Source organism: Saimiri boliviensis, chromosome 17, assembly GCF_048565385.1.
Source record: "Saimiri boliviensis isolate mSaiBol1 chromosome 17, mSaiBol1.pri, whole genome shotgun sequence".
In the NCBI taxonomy this organism is placed as follows: domain Eukaryota; kingdom Metazoa; phylum Chordata; class Mammalia; order Primates; family Cebidae; genus Saimiri; species Saimiri boliviensis.
This window is the reverse complement of record NC_133465.1, coordinates 21,479,383-21,495,881: the sequence shown is the minus strand read 5'-3', so window position 1 is coordinate 21,495,881 and position 16,499 is coordinate 21,479,383.

The window sequence follows — 16,499 nt, the reverse complement described above, 5'->3', positions numbered from 1 at the left end:
TAGGGAACAGAGAGAGACTCCATCCCCCGCCAAAAAAAATACAAATTAACCAGGCGAGGTGGCACCTGTAATAGCTTCTCTGGAGGCTGAGGTGGGAGAATCGCTTGAACCTGGGAGGCAGAGGTTTCAGTAAGCCAAGACCACACCACTGCACTCCAGCCTGGGCAACAGAGCCAGACTCTGTCTCAAGAAACAAGCAAGCAAAAAAACTATGATACTTCGAAAAAAGGAATGAATGTGATGGGTTTTTGTTCTGAGAGACAAAACTCACTGTTTCCCAGGCTGGGATGCAGCAGCGCAATCAGGACACGCAGCCTTGATCTCCGGGGCTCAAGCAGTCGGCCCACCTCTGCCTCCAGAGGAGCTGGGATTTTTTGGTAGAGATGGGGTCTTGCTGTGGCTGGTCTTAAACTTCTAGGCTCAAGTAATCCTCCCGCCTCAGCCTCCCAAAATGCTGAGATTGTAGGTGTGAGCTGCCATACCCAGCTGAACGTAATTTTTTTTTTTTTTTTTTTTTTGAGACGATTCTGTTGCCCACGCTGAAGCACAGTGGTGTGATCTCAGCTCACGGAAACCTCTGCCCCCTGGGCTCAAGCGATCCTCTCACTTCTCAGCCTTCAGGGTACCTGGGACTACAGGCACACACCACCATGCCCAGCTGTTTTTTTTTTTTTTTTTTTTGAGACGGAGTCACACTCTGGCCACACTGGAATGCAGTGGCATACTCTTGGCTCACCACAACCTCTGCCTTCCGGGTTCCGGCGATTCTCCTACCTCAGCCTCTCAAGTAGCTGAGATTACAGGCACCCACCACAACGCCAGGCTAAATTTTGTATTTTTAGTAGAGACAGGGTTTCACCATTTTGGCCAGGGTGGTCTCGATCTCCTGACCTTGTAATCCACCTGCCTTGGCCTTCCAAAGTGCTGGGATTACAGGAATGAGGCACTGTGCCCAACCAAAGAGACTTTTTTTTTTTTTTTTGAGATGGAGTTTTGCTTGTCACCCAGGCTGGAGTGCAATGACACAGTCTCGGCTCACCACAACCTCCACCTCCCAGGTTCAAGCGATTCTCCTGCCTCAGCTTCCTAAGTAGCTACGATTACATTATGTGCCACCATGCCTGGCTAATTTTGTATTTTTAGTAGAGACACGGTTTCTCCTTGTTGGTCAGGCTGGTCTTAAACTCCCGACCTCAGGTGACCCGCCCGCCTGGGCCTCCCAGAGTGCTGAGATTAGAGGCGTGAGCTACTGCGCCTGATGTGACGGACTTTAATTCCATCTTTGATCACATTTTCTTTTTTTTTTTTCTTTTTCTTCAAGAGTCTGTTCTGTTGCCCAGGCTGGAGTGCAGTGGCATAATCTTGCCTCACTGCAACTTCCGTCTCCCAGGTTCAGGCTATTCTCCTGCCTAAACCTCCCTACTAGCTGGGATTACAGGCGCCCGCCACAATGCCAGGCTAATTTTTGTATTTTTAGTAGAGATGGGGTTTCCCCATGCTGGCCAGGCTGGTCTTGAATTCCTGACCTCGGGTGATCCGCCTGTCTTGGCCTCCCAAAGTGTTGGAATTACAGGCGTGAGCCACCACACCTGGCTCAAGACCCTGTCTGTTAAAAAAAAAAATTACTGTCAGGTCTCACTGAATGGACATCTCCTTCTGGAAGTCGTGAAGGCATCTCACGCTCCACATATTCCAAGCCAAATGTATGATCCCGGGTGGGTGTGATGGCTCGCACCTGTAATCCTAGCACTTTGGGAAGTGGAGTAAGGAGAATCAGTGGAGCTCAGGAGTTAAAGACCAGCCTGGGCCACAAAGTGAGACCGTCTCTAAAAAATAAAAATAGACCGGACGCAGTGGCCTGTAATCCCAGCACTTTGGGAGGCCAAGGTGGGCAGATACCTGAGGTCAGGAGATCGAGACTAGCCTGGCCAACATGGTGAAACCCTGTCTCTAGTAAAAGTATTTTAAAAATTAGCCAAGCAGGCCGGGCGCAGTGGCTCACGCCTATAATCCCAGCACTTTGGGAGGCCGAGACGGGTGGATCACGAGATCAAGAGATCGAGACCATCTGGTCAACATGATGAAACCCTGTCTCTACTAAAAATACAAAAATTATCTGGGCATGGTGCCACATGCCTGTAGTCCCAGCTACTTGGGAGGTTGAGGCAGGAGAATTGTTGAACCCAGGAGGCGGAGGTTGCGGTGAGCCGAGATCGCATCATTGCACTCCAGCCTGGGTAACGAGAGCAAAACTCCATCTCAAAAAAAGAAAAAAAAAAAATTAGCCAAGCCTGGTGGCGGGTGCCTGCAATCTCAGCTGCTAAAGATGCAGAGGCAGGAGAATCGCTTGAACCTGAGAAGTGGAGGTTACAGGGAGCTGAGATCGCACCATTACACTCTAGCCTGGGCGACAGAATGACACCTCATCTCAAAAATAAAAACAAATTCATGATCCTGTTCCCCATTTGCCCCTCATTCAACTTTTCTCCCAGTGTCTGCCGCACTGGCCGACCCCAGCTCTGGAGGTCTCCTCTCCGTTTTCCTCTTCGTCATGACTTACCAGGTCCTTACTCCCGTGCGCTTCATGAACCCTCTCTGTCCACGTGGCCAGCACCTCTTGTCTGGAGGACAACAGCTGCCTGACTGGACTTCCTGTCCATCCTCCACATCGCAGCCGTGTGAGACTCGTGTCCTATTAGATTAGATTCTCCTTCAGCTGGTGTCTAAACTTCCTGCAAGGAGAAGTGGAGCTCTTCGTGCTTCAGCTCCTTCCCTCCCTGCCTCATCATCCTCACTCTCCCTCTGGTGCTCTGAGCTCCAGCCACACTGGATTTCTTGCCATTTCCTTTTCTTTCTTTTTTTTTTTTTTTTAAGACAGAGTCTTGCTTTGTTACCCAGGCTGGAGTGTGCAGTGGTGCAATCTCAGCTCACTGCAACCTCCATTTCCCAGGTTCAAGCGATTCTCTGCTTCAGCCTCCCAAGTAGCTGGGATTACAGGCACACACCACCACACCCGGATGATTTTTGTACTTTTAGTAGAGACGGTGTTTCACCATGCTGGCCAGGATGGTCTTGAACTCCTGACCCCATGATCCACTCGCCTGAGCCTCCCAAAGTGCTGGGATTACAAACGCAAGCCACCATGCCCAGCCTACTCTGTGTGTGTGTGTGTGTGTGTGTGTGTGTGTGTGTGTGTGTGAGCATCATGGCTGTTTATTCACCTGGTTGCAGGCAGGCTGAGGCCAAAAAGGTTGTCAGCCATTTTTTTTTTAGATGGAGTCTTGCTCTGTCACCAGGCTGGAGTACAGTGGTGAGATCTCAGCTCACTGCAACATCCACCTCCCAGGTTCAAACAGTTCTTCTGCCTCAGCCTCCCAAGTATCTGGGACTACAGATACGTGCCACCAGGCCCGGCTAATTTTTGTACTTTATTAGTAGAGATGGGGTTTCACCGTGTTGGCTAGGATGGTCTCCATCTCTTGACCTCAGGTGATCCGCCTGCCTTGGCCTCCCATAGTGCCGGGATTACAGGCGTGAGCCACTGCGCCTGACCGATCAGCCTTATCTAATGTCCTAATTTGGGTTACGTGCCTGTCTTATGTCCTGTCTTGCTAACATGTGCTCACTGCTGTGACCTCACACCGAACTGAAATTGGCCATCCAAGGCTATTCATTGCTGTATTTCCAACACCCAGCCCTGCTAAACAACACAGCAGATACTCAGGGGTTGTATTCTGAATCAAAGAATGCAAACCAAGGATAGGTGGGCTAGAGGCCATCAAAAGCCATGTGGGGCTGGGCTCGTGGCTCACACCTGTAATCCCAGCATTTCGGAAGGCCGAGGTGGGCAGATCACCTCAGGTCGGGAGTTCAAGACTAGCTTGGCCAATATGATGAAACTGCATCTCTACTAAAAATACAAAAATGGGCTGGACATGGTGACACCCACCTGTAATCCCAGCCACTCAGGAGGCTGAGGCAGGAGAATCACTTGAACCCAGGAATGGGAGGTTGCAGTGAGCTGAGATTGTGCCACTGCCCTCCAGCCTGAGCGTCAGAGCGAGACTCTGTCTCAAAAAACAAACAAAAAAAAAGTATATCAGTTAGCTTTTGCTGCAAAGTAAACCATGCCAATTCTTAGTGCTTAAAACAACACTTAGTCATCTTACAGTGATGCAGTTCAGCAGCTCGGGCTGGGCTCAGCCAGGTGGTTCCCCAGGCCTTGGCCAGCGTCACTCATGGATGAGGTCTGCTGGTGGGCCGGGGCTGGCGGGTCTTGACCCTCAGCTGACACAGTTTATCTCTACTTCGTCCTCCAGCAGGGCAGCCTGGACTGAGTCTGTGGCTATTGTTGGGGTTCCAGGAGAGCAGGCAGTATCACACAAGGTCTCTTAAGGTCTAGCCTTGGAATTACCACAATGTCAATTCCCCAGCACCCTATGAATCAGAGCAAGTCCCAAAACCAGCCTAGATTCAAGGAGTAAGGAGATCGAATCCAGCTCTTTATGGGAGGGTCTGTAAGGTCACATTGCAAAGCAGTGTGGGTACAGGAAGAGTTAGCAACTGTGCTTACTTTAGCCAGCTATGAAGATACCGCATGATAAGCAGAAGAACTGACTACAATGTGTGAAGCAGCACTGATAACTGAGAGGCATCATCATCGGGTGAGTTAATACCCACGTACTCAGCTTTTCCTCACTTTGAAAGTTTTGCGTGTGCAAGCATAAGTTTTAGCTGCTATCAGAGTAGACATTTGGCATTGGGCCATGGGGTAAGGAAGGCACGTGCGGAAGGATCGCCATGAATGAAGAGGCTCTCCACTGTGCTTCGTCTGCAGCATCACCAGCGATTGGTATATGGACAAGGTCTGCTGAAGGCACGGTGTGAATGATAGTAAACAGCTGTTTCCTTTTTGTTTCTTTGAGATGGAATCTCGCTCTGTCGCCCAGGCTGGAGTGCAGTGGTGCGATCTCAGCCCACCGCAAACTCTGCCTCCTGAGTTCAAGCGATTCTCCTGCCTCAGCCTCCGGAGTAGCTGGATTACAGGCATGCACCACCATGCCCCGCTAATTTTGTATTTTTAGTAGAGACAGGGTTTCTCCATGTTGGTAAGGCTGGTCTCAAACTCCCGACCTCAGGTGATTCACCCACCTCAGCCTCCCAAAGTGCTGGGATTACAGGCGTGATTTTTTCTTTTTTCTTTTTGGAGACAGTCTTGCTCTGTCGCTAGTGGCCAGGCTGGAGTGCAGTGGCACAATCTTGGCTCACTGCAACCTCCGCCTCCCAAGTTCAGGCAATTCTCCTGCCTTAGCCTCCCCAGTAGCTGGGACTGCAGGCCCACACCACCACACCCAGCTAATTTTTGTATTTTTAGTAGAGGCGGGGTTTCACCATGATGGCCGGGATGGTCTAGATCTCTTGACCTTGTAATCCGCCCACCTTGGCCTCCCAAAGTGCTGGATTACAGGCATGAGCCACCGCACCAGGCCAGGCATGATTTTTTTTTTTTTTTTTGTATTTTTAGCAGAGACGGGGTTTTGCCATATTGGCGAGGCTGGTCTTGAACTCCTGACCTCAAGGGATTCAAGTGATTCTCCTGCTTCAGCCTCCTCAGTAGCTGGGACTACAGGCACCCACCCCTACACCCAGCTAATAATTTTTGTATTTTTAGCAGAGAGGAGGTGTTCGCCATGTTGACCAGGCTGGTCTCAAACTCCTGACCTCAGATGATACTCCCTCCTCAGCCTCCCAAAGTGCTGGGATTACAGGCATAGCCTTGGCACCTGGCCTCTATTTAGTATTGCAAAGAAGATTGTAAAGGAGAACTGAACATGTGGTCTTACTGCTGTGCTGCTGCCAGTGATACGAAGCTGATGCCTTACCAAGGGTGGTGGGCAGGGAGAAGTGGTGCTGATTGGTGCTTTGCTCTCCACAGGTTGGACGTGGTCCTGGCTTTGTCTGCCTGAGGGATCATCGGTTTTGTTTAGTTTAGTTTTTTTTTTTTTTTTTTTTTTTTTTTTGAGACGGAGTTTCACTCTCGTTACCCAGGCTGGAGTGCAATGGCGCGATCTCGACTCACCGCAACCTCCGCCTCCTGGGTTCAGGCAATTCTCCTGCCTCAACCTCCCGAGTAGCTGGGATTACAGGCACACGCCACCATGCCCAGCTAATTTTTTGTATTTTTAGTAGAGACGGGGTTTCACCATGTTGACCAGGATGGTCTTGATCTCTTGAGCTCGTGATCCACCCGCCTCGGCCTCCCAAAGTGCTGGGATTACAGGCTTGAGCCACCGCACCCGGCTTTGTTTAGTTTTGTTTGAGACAGGGTCTCATGTTGTCATCCAGCCTGGAGTGCAGCAGCATAGTCACAGCTCACTGCAGCCTCCACCTCCTGGGTTTAATCGTCTCACCTTAACCTCAAGATTAGCAGGGATTACAGGTGTGCACCACTGCGCCCAGCTAATTTCTGTGTTTTTTGTAGAGATGGGGTTTCACCATGTTGCCCAAGTTTGTGTAGAACTCCTGAGCTCAAGCAATCCTCCTGCCTCAGCCTCCCTAACTGATGGGAAGGATCATCTTTTTTTCTGAGACAGTCTCAATCTGTCACCCAGGCTGGAGTGCAGTGGTGCAATCTCGGCTCACTGCAACCTCTGTCTCACTGGAAACTCTTCCTCCTGTGTTTAAGCTATTCTCTGCCTCAGCCTCCTGAGTAGCTGGGATTACAGTTACCCGCCACCACGCCCAGCTACTCCTTGTATTTTTAGTAGAGACGGGGTTTCTCCATGTTGGCCAGGCTGGTCTCGAACTCCTGACTTCAGGTGATCAGCCCACCTCAGCCTCCCAAACAGCTGGGATTGCAGACATGAGCCGCCACGCCCACTAGAATCAGAATTTTTAATTCACAGGAGGGCATTTATTTGGCAGGGGTATCTTTTTCAATGAGTCCCACAAAAGTTCCTGGCTGGACACGGTGGCTCATGCCTGTAATCCCAGCACTTTGGGAGGCCGAGGAGGGTGGATCACCTGAGGCCGGCAGCTGGAGACCAGCCTGGCCAACATGGAGAAACCCCATCTCTACTAAAAGTACAAGAAATTAGCCGAGCGTGGTGGTGCATGCCTGTAATCCCAGCCACTCAGGAGGCTGAGGCAGGAGAATTGCTGGAAGCCTGGAGGCAGAGGTTGCGGAGAGCCAAGGTCACCCCACTGCACTCCAGCTTGGGCAACAAGAACAAGACCCTGTCTCAAAAAAAAAAAAAAAAAAAAAAGACAGCCGGGCGCGGTGGCTCACGCCTGTAATCCCAGCACTTTGGGAGGCCAAGACGGGTGGATCACGAGGTCAAGAGATTAAGACCATCCTGGCCAACATGGTGAAACCCTGTTTCTACTAAATACAAAAAATTAGCCGGGCATGGTGGCACATGCCTGTAATCCCAGCTACTTGGGAGGCTGAGACAGGAGAATTGTTTGAACCCAGGAGGCAGAGGTTGTGGTGAGCCGAGAATGCGCCATTGCACTCCAGCCTGGGCAACAAGAGCAAAACTCCGTCTCAAAAAAAAGACAGAAAAAGGACAAAAAAAAAAAAGTCCCGAGGCCACAGGGCCCTGGTACTGAAACAAAGGTAGCACAGCGCTGGTTACTGAAGGACATGCGCGAGCACCCAGCACACGCAGGAAAATGAAGCAAGCACAGAACTGAAGCCGCAGCTCGCAGAAGTACATCGGAATAAATGCACAAGGAACTGAGAGAACAAAAGCAGAGGAAAAACAAGGACTCGGTGAGCTCCACGCGTCTACACTGAATTCAGAGGCCGCCAGGAAAACGAAGCACACAAAACGTGATTTGTTTCTGTAAAAGGCACATCTATAGAGATAGGAAACAGGTTCCCGGTTGCCTAGGGCTGGGAGGAGGAGTGGAGACTGCCTGCAGATTGCGTGAAGTTTCACTTTAGTATGATGGGATTGCTTTAACATTAGACTGTGGTGATGGCTGGATAACTCTGTAAATACTAAAACTCATTGACTCGTATGGTCAAAATGGTGAATTCATGGTGTGGAAATGGAATCTCAACGAGCATATCCTTTGTTTTTCAGGCAGATGCTCACTCTGTCTAGACGCTGGGTTTCGCCGCGTTGGCCAGACTGTTCTCGAACTCCTGACTTCAGGTGAGCTGCCTGCCTTGGCCTCCCAAAGTGCTGGGAGCCACCACGCCTGGTCTCAAGGAACATATTCTTTAAATATTGTCATTTGTCTGGCTGGGTGCAGCAGCTCACTCCTGTACTCCCAGCACTTTGGGAGGCTAAGGCAGGTGGATCACGAGGTCAGGAGTTCAAGATCAATGTGGCCAAGATGGTAAATCACCCCCCCTACTAAAAACACAAAAATTAGCTGGGTGTGGTGGCGGGCGCCTGTCATCACAGCTACCGGGAAGGCTGAGGCAGAGAACTGCTTGAACCCGGGACGCAGAGGTTACAGTGAGCTAAGATCATGCCACTGCACTCCAGCCTGGGTGACAGAGCAAGACTATACCTCAAAAAAAATAAAAAATAAAAAATAAATAAATAAATAAATAAATAAATAAATAAATAAATATATATATATATATAGAGAGAGAGAGAGAGAGAGAAAGAGAGAGAGTCACTTGTCAGTCTGATCACACTGAGACCACAGGGAGCTTGCAGCAAGCCCTACCTCTGAGGATATTCTGCCCACACACAAAAATTGAGCCTGGCTGTCATCCAGCTACCACTTTACAGAACATTTAAGGAATAGGGAATAGCCGGGAGCGGTGGCTCACGCCTGCAATCCCAGCACTTTGGGAGGCCGAGGCGGGTGGATCACGAGGTCAAGAGATCGAGACCATCCTGGTCAATATGGTGAAACCCCGTCTCTACTAAAAAAATACAAAAAATTAGCTGGGCATGGTGGCGTGTGCCTGTAATCCCAGCTACTCAGGAGGCTGAGGCAGGAGAATTGCCTGAGCCCAGGAGGCGGAGGTTGCGGTGAGCCGAGATCGCGCCATTGCACTCCAGCCTGGGCAACAAGAGCAAAACTCCGTCTCAAAAAAAAAAGACAGAAACCACAGTTTACAAAAATCGAGCCTGAAAAAGCATCCAATAGAGGTCAACACTCATCTTTGTTTTCTTTTTCTTTTCTTTCTTTTTTTTTTTTTTTTTTTTTTGAGACGGAGTTTCGCTCTTGTTACCCAGGCTGGAGTGCAATGGCGCGATCTCGGCTCACCGCAACCTCCGCCTCCTGGGTTCAGGCAATTCTCCTGCCTTGGCCTCCTGAGTAGCTGGGATTACAGGCACACGCCACCATGCCCAGCTAATTTTTTGTATTTTTAGTAGAGACGGGGTTTCACCATGTCGACCAGGATGGTCTCGAACTCTCGACCTCGTGATCCACCCGCCTCGGCCTCCCAAAGTGCTGGGATTACAGGCTTGAGCCACCGCGCCTGGCTTTTTTTTTTTTTAAAGAGGGTCTTGCTCTGTTGTCCAGGCTGAAGTGTTGTGGCACAATCATAGCTCACTGCAGCCTTGTACCTCTGGGCTCAAGTGATCCTCCCACCTCAGCCTTCTGAGTAGCTGGAATTACAGGTGAATGCTCATGATTTTGTTTTGTTTTGTTTTTTCTTGGGATGGAATCTTACTTTGTTGCCCAGGCTGGAGCGCAGTGGTGTGATATCAGCTCACTGCAACCTCGGCTTCCCAGGGCTCAGGTGATTCTCCTGCCTCAGCCTCCTGAGTAGCTGGGATTACAGGTGCCTGCCACCAGTCCTGGTTAATTTTTGTGTTTTTAGTAGAGATGGGGTTTTACCATGTTGGCCAGGCTGGTCTTGAATTCTCGACCTCAGGTGATCCGCCCACTTCGGCCTCCCAAAGTGCTGGGATTACAGGCATGAGCCACCGTGCCCGGCCTGAACACTAATTTTTTTTTTTTTGAGACAGAGTTTCACTGTTGTTACCCAGGCTGGAGTGCAATGGCGCGATATTGGCTCACCGAAACTTCCGCCTCCTGGGTTCAAGCAATTCTCCTGCCTCAGGCTCCCGAGTAGCTGGGATTACAGGCACACGCCACCATGCCCAGCTAATTTTTGTATTTTTAGTAGAGACGGGGTTTCACCTTGTTGACCAGGATGGTCTTGATCTCTTGACCTCGTGATCCACCCGCCTTGACCTCTCAAAGTGCTGGGATTATAGGCATGAGCAACCGCGCCTGGTCTGAACACTAATTTTTGAAAAAACTCACCAAATTAGAATTAGCAGGATCTCCTTAACTTGATAAAAATTATTTATCAGAATCGGGCAGGGCACTGTGGCTCATGCCTGTCATCCAAGCACTTTGGGAGGCCGAGCCGGGTGGATCACGAGGTCAGGAGTTCAACAGCAGCCTGGCTAACATGGTGAAACCCCATCTATCTCTACTAAAAATACAAAAAAAAAAATTAGCCAGGTGTGGTGGCGGGAGCCTGTAATCCCAACTACTTAGGAGGCTGAGGCAGGAGAATCCCTTGAACCTGGGTAGCAAGGGTTCAGTGAGCCGAGATTGCACCATTGCTCTCCAGCCTGGGTGACAGAGCAAGACTCCGTCTCCAAAAAACAAAACAGAACGAAACAAAGCTGTTTATCAGAAACCAATAGTAAACCTCAATGGTGGAATATTAGAGCCATTCCCATTAAAATCAATAATCAGGCTGGGCGCGGTGGCTCAAGCCTGTAATCCCAGCACTCTGGGAGGCCGAGGTGGGCAGATCACCTGAGGTCAGGAGTTTGAGACCAGCCTGACCAACATTGTGAAACCCTGTCTCTACTAAAAATACAAAAATTAGCCGGGCATGGTGGCGGGCACCTGTAATCCCAGCTACTCGGGAGGCTGAGGCAGAAGAATTGCTTGAACCCGGGAGGCGGAGGATGCAGTGAGCTGAGATTGCACCACTATACTCCAGCCTTGGTGACAGAGCAAGACTCTGTCTAAAAAAAAAAAAAAAAAAAAGGCCGGGCGCGGTGGCTCACGCCTGTAATCCCAGCACTTTGGGAGGCCGAGGCGGGTGGATCACGAGGTCAAGAGATCGAGACCATCCTGGTCAACATGGTGAAACCCCGTCTCTACTAAATATACAAAAAATTAGCTGGGCATGGTGGTGCGTGCCTGTAATCCCAGCTACTCAGGAGGCTGAGGCAGGAGAATTGCCTGAACCCAGGAGGCGGAGGTTGCGGTGAGCCGAGATCGCGCCATTGCACTCCAGCCTGGGTAACAAGAGCGAAACTCCGTCTCAAAAAAAAAAAAAAAAAAACTAAATGAAATAACTGAAGGCGGGGCACAGTAGCTCACACACTTTAGGAGGCCAAGGAGGGAGGATCGGTTGAGTATAGGAGTTTGAGTCCAGCCTAAGCAACAGGGCAAAACTCTAACTCTACAAAATACACAAATAGTAGCTGATTGTGGATGTGCACGCCTGTGGTCCCAGCTACTCTGGAGGCTGAGGTGGGAGGATTGCTTGCACCTGGGGAGGTCAAGGCTGCAGTGAGCTACGATCATGCTACTGCACTCCAAACCCAACAACAGAGTGAGACCCTGTCTCGAAATGAATCAATCAATCAAATGACTGAAAAACAGTTAGAACTGGCCAGGTGAATTGGCTCACACCTGTAATCCCAGCACTTTGGGAGGCTGAGGCGGGTGGACTGCCTGGGCTCAGGAGTTCGAGACCAGCCTAGGCAACACGGTGAAACCCCATCTCTACTAAAATACAAAATATTAGCTGAGCGTGGTGGCAGGCATCTGTAATCCCAGCTACTCGGGAGGCTGAGACAGGAAAATTGCTTGCACCCGGGAGGCAGACGTTGCAGTGAGCAGAGATCATGCCACTGCACTCCAGCCTGAGCAGCAAGAGCTAAACTCCATCTTCAAACAAACAAACAAACAAACAAAAAAGTGGCTGGGCATGATGGCTCAAACCTGTAATCCAAGCACTTTGGGAGGCTGAGGTGGGTGGGTCGAGAGGTCAGGAGTTTGAGACCAGCCTGGCCAAGATGGTGAAAACCCCTTCTCTACTAAAACCTACAAAAATTAGCTGGGCATGGTGGCACATGCCTGTAGTCCCAGCTACTCAGGAGGCTGAGGCAGAAGAATCGCTTGAACCCAGGAGGTGGAGGTTGCAGTGAGCCAAGATCACACCACTGCACTCCAGCCTGGGCAACAGAGCAAGACTCCGTCTCAAAAAAAGAAAAGAAAAGAAAAAATATATTAAAAAACTAGCTGGGCATGGTGGCGTGCACCTGTAGTCCCAGCTACTCGGGAGGCTGAGGCAGGAGAATTGCCTGAACCCAGGAGGCGGAGGTTGTGGTAAGCCGAGATCGTGCCATTGCACTCCAGCCTGGGTAACAACGGCGAAACTCCATCTCAAAAAAAAAAAAAAAAAAATTCCAATTCTCTTTTAATTAATCTATAAATTTAGAACACCTCAAACAAAATCTACATGAGTCTTGAGATAACTTTTCTTTTTTTCGAGACCAAGTTTTTTTTTTTTTTTTTTTTTTTTTTTTTTGAGACGGACTTTCACTCTTGTTGCCCAGGCTGGAGTGCAATGGCGCGATCTCGGCTCACCGCAACCTCCGCCTCCCGGGTTCAGGCAATTCTCCTGCCTCGGCCTCCTGAGTAGCTGGGATTACAGGCACACGCCACCACGCCCAGCTAATTTTTAGTATTTTTAGCAGAGATGGGGTTTCACCATGTTGACCAGGATGGTCTCAATCTCTTGACCTCGTGATCCACCCGCCTCGGCCTCCCAAAGTGCTGGGATTACAGGCTTGAGCCACCGCGCCCGGCCTGAGACCAAGTTTTGATCTTCTTGCCCAGGCTGGAGTGCAGTGGTGCAATCTCAACTCCTCTCCGCCTCCCAGGTTCAAGCAATTCTCCTGCCTCAGCCTCCCCAGTAGCTGGGATTACAGGAGCCCACCACCACGCCCAGCTAATTTTGTATTTTTACCAGAGACGGGGTTTCACCATGTTGGCCAGGCTGGTCTTCAACTCCTGACCTCAGGTGATCTGCCCGCCTTTGTCTCCCAAAGTGCTGGGATGACAGGCGTGAGCCATTGTGCCCAGCTTTTTTTTTTTTTTTTCAGACAGAGTTTGGCTCTGTTGCCCAGGATGGAGTGTAGTGGCATGATCTTGGCTCACTGTAACCTCTGATCCCCAGGTTCAAGCAATTCTCCTGCCTCAGCCTCCCGAGTAGCTGGTATTATATATAGGCTCCCACCACCAACCCCGGCTTATTTTTGTTTGTGTATTTGTTTGCTTGAGATGGAGTTTTGCTCATTATCCAAGCTGGAGTGTGGTGGCGCGATCTTGGCTCACCGCGACCTCTATCTCCTGGGTTCAAGAGATTCTCCTGCCTCAGTCTCCTGAGTAGCTGGGACTACAGACACGCGCCATCATGCCCAGCTAATTTTGTATTTTTAGTAGAGATGAGGTTTCTCCATATTGGTTAGGCTGGTCTTGAGCTGCCAACCTCAGGTGATCTGCCCACCTCGGCCTCCCAAATGCTGGGAAGACCAGCGTAAGCCAAGCGCCTGGCTAATTTCTTTCTCATAGTGCCTAGAGCCCCGTCATGTATCCAGGGGCTCTTGGGACAGACCAAGTGAGTTTCGTAAAAAGCAAATGTTCAGTGCAGCCGGGAGACTTTACTTGAGGGTACAACTGCATGACCTGGTGATTCTTTTTTTTTTCTTTTGTTTTTTTGTCTCGTTTTTTTTCTTTCTGACCTGGTGATTGTTTCAAAGGATTTCCCATGGACTGTGTCTATTGAAGCATCTATTACCCCAGTGGCCGTGAAAAGCTCGGGACCGTATCATGACAGCCACCCCTGTGCAGCAGCAGGGTTTTTTCCTGTGTTTATAATCCCAAGTGCGATATCAAAAGCGTTTCTGTTTATATTTTTGGTGCCCTATCAACAATGTCTGCCCGTTTTAGATCCATCTGTTGAGAACAGGCAGTACAGTCACAGAATCACCCGAGGTGTGGGGTTTCTGCCGTCTCAGCAGTTACTCGGGAAGAGGCACTGTGGGGAGACTTCGGCGGGTCTGGGAGACACTGTCCAGAAGCTTCTTGGAGAAAGAGAAGGCCAGTAGGTAAAAGCGTGTTGTCCCTAGCACAGAAGCTGCTGGTCCAGGCAGCCCTGGAATCCACCTGGTAGCAGAGCTGGCTTTGTAGGCTGGGGTTTTGTGGACACATGGACCGAATCCAGAATTCCGCCACCCTGCTGGCCACTCCGTGCTCTCAAATTACCACACTGCCTCTCTTCACTGTGCTTCTTAGGAGACCCCTGCATTCACCAGATTCACGCTCTCCACTTCCTGGAGCTTCAACCAAACGCAGTCCAGCTTCCAACACTGTTTCGAAACTCCTCTTGAAGGTCACTAATGACCTAATCGCTATATCCAATGGCTTTTCCTCAGTGCTAATCTTACGTGTGTCTCTGCAGAATTCAATGCAACGGACACCACCTTTATTTTATTTTATTTATTATTTATTTATTTATTGAGACCGAGTTTCGTTCTTGTAGCCCAGGCTAGAGTGCAATGGTGAGATCTTGGCTCACTGCAACCTCTGCCTCCTGGGTTCAAGTGGTTCTCCTGTCTCAGCCTCCTGAGTAGCTGGAATTACACCATGCTCGGCTAATTTTTTTTTTTTTTTTTTTTTGTATTTTTAGTAGAGATGGGATTTCTCTATATTGGTAAGGCTGGTCTCGAACTGCCAACCTTAGGTGATCCGCCTGCCTTGGCCTCCCAAAGTGGTGGGATCACAGGCATGAGCCACTGCGCCTAGCCTGGCTAATTGTGAAAATATTTTTTGTTGTTGTTGAGAAAGGATCTCACTATGTTGCCCAGATCAGTTACGAACTCCTGGCCCCAACAGATCCTCCTACCTCAGCCTCCCAAGGGCTGAGATTATAAGCATGAGCCATCAGACCCAGCCCAGATGCTATTAACATTTCTTCTTGAGACTGTTTCAATAGTTTACGTGTTTCAGGGATTTGTCCATTTCATTTGTTATGTAACTTGTTGGCATAACTTTTGTGATGGTTAAATTTTATGTGTCAGCCCAGCGCGGTGGCTCAAGCCTGTAATCCCAGCACTTTGGGAGGCTGAGGCAGGTGGATCATGAGGTTAGGAGATTGAGACCTTCCTGGCCAACATGGTGAAACCCGTCTCTACCGAAAAAAAAAAAAAAAAAATAGCTGGGCATGCTGGTGCCCAGCTTTTCAGGAGGCTGAGGAAGGAGAATCGTGTGAACCCAGAAGGTAGAGGTTGCAGTGAGGCGAAGTCACACCACTGTACTGCACTCCAGCCTGGGTGACAGAGTGAGACTCCACCTCAAAAAATAAATAAATAGCTGGGTGCGGTGGCTCACACCTGTAATCCTAGCACTTTGGGAGGCTGAGGTGGGTGGATCATCTGAGGTCAGGAGTTCAAGACCAGCCCGGCCATCATGGTGAAACCCCATCTTTAAGAAAAAAAAAAAAGAAATAAAAAGAAATAAATAACTTTATGTGTCAACTTGATGAACTTAAGGGATGCCCAGAGAGCTGATAAAACATTATTTCTGATCTGGCTGTGATGACGTTTCTGGAAGAGATTCGCATTTGAATCAGTAAACTGAGTAAAGAAGACTCCCTCACCAAAGTGGCTGGGCGTCATCCAATTTCTTGAGGGTCAAGAAGGAACAAAAAGGCTGGGCGCGGTGGCTCAAGCCTGTAATCCCAGCACTTTGGGAGGCCGAGGCGGGTGGATCACGAGGTCAAGAGATCGAGACCATCCTGGTCAACATGGTGAAACCCCGTCTCTACTAAAAATACAAAAATTAGCTGGGCATGGTGGCGCACGCCTGTAGTCCCAGCTACTAGGGAGGCTGAGGCAGGAGAATTGCTTGAACCCAGGGGGCGGAGGTTGCGGTGAGCCGACATCATGCCATTGCACTCCAGCCTGGGTAACAAGAGCGAAACCCCGTCTCAAAAAAAAAAAAAAAAAAAAAAAGAAGACTCCCTCACCAAAGTGGCTGGGCGTCATCCAATTTCTTGAGGGTCAAGAAGGAACAAAAAGGCCGGGCGCGGTGGCTCAAGTCTGTAATCCCAGCACTTTGGGAGGCCGAGACGGGTGGAGCACGAGGTCAAGAGATCAAGACCATCCTGGTCAACATGGTGAAACTCCGTCTCTACTAAAAATACAAAAAAATTAGCTGGGCATGGTGGCTCATGCCTGTAATCCCAGCTACTCAGGAGGCTGAGGCAGGAGAACTGCCTGAACCCAGGAGGCGGAGGTTGCGGTGAGCCGAGATCGCGCCATTGCACTCTAGCCTGGGTAACAAGAGCGAAACTCCGTCTCAAAAAAAAAAGAAGGAACAAAAAGGTAGAAGAAAGGTGGATTCTCTCCTCTAGCTGAGAGGCCCACTCTTCCACTCTGGACGTGAGAGCTCCTGGTTTTTAGGCCTTTGGGCTCAGA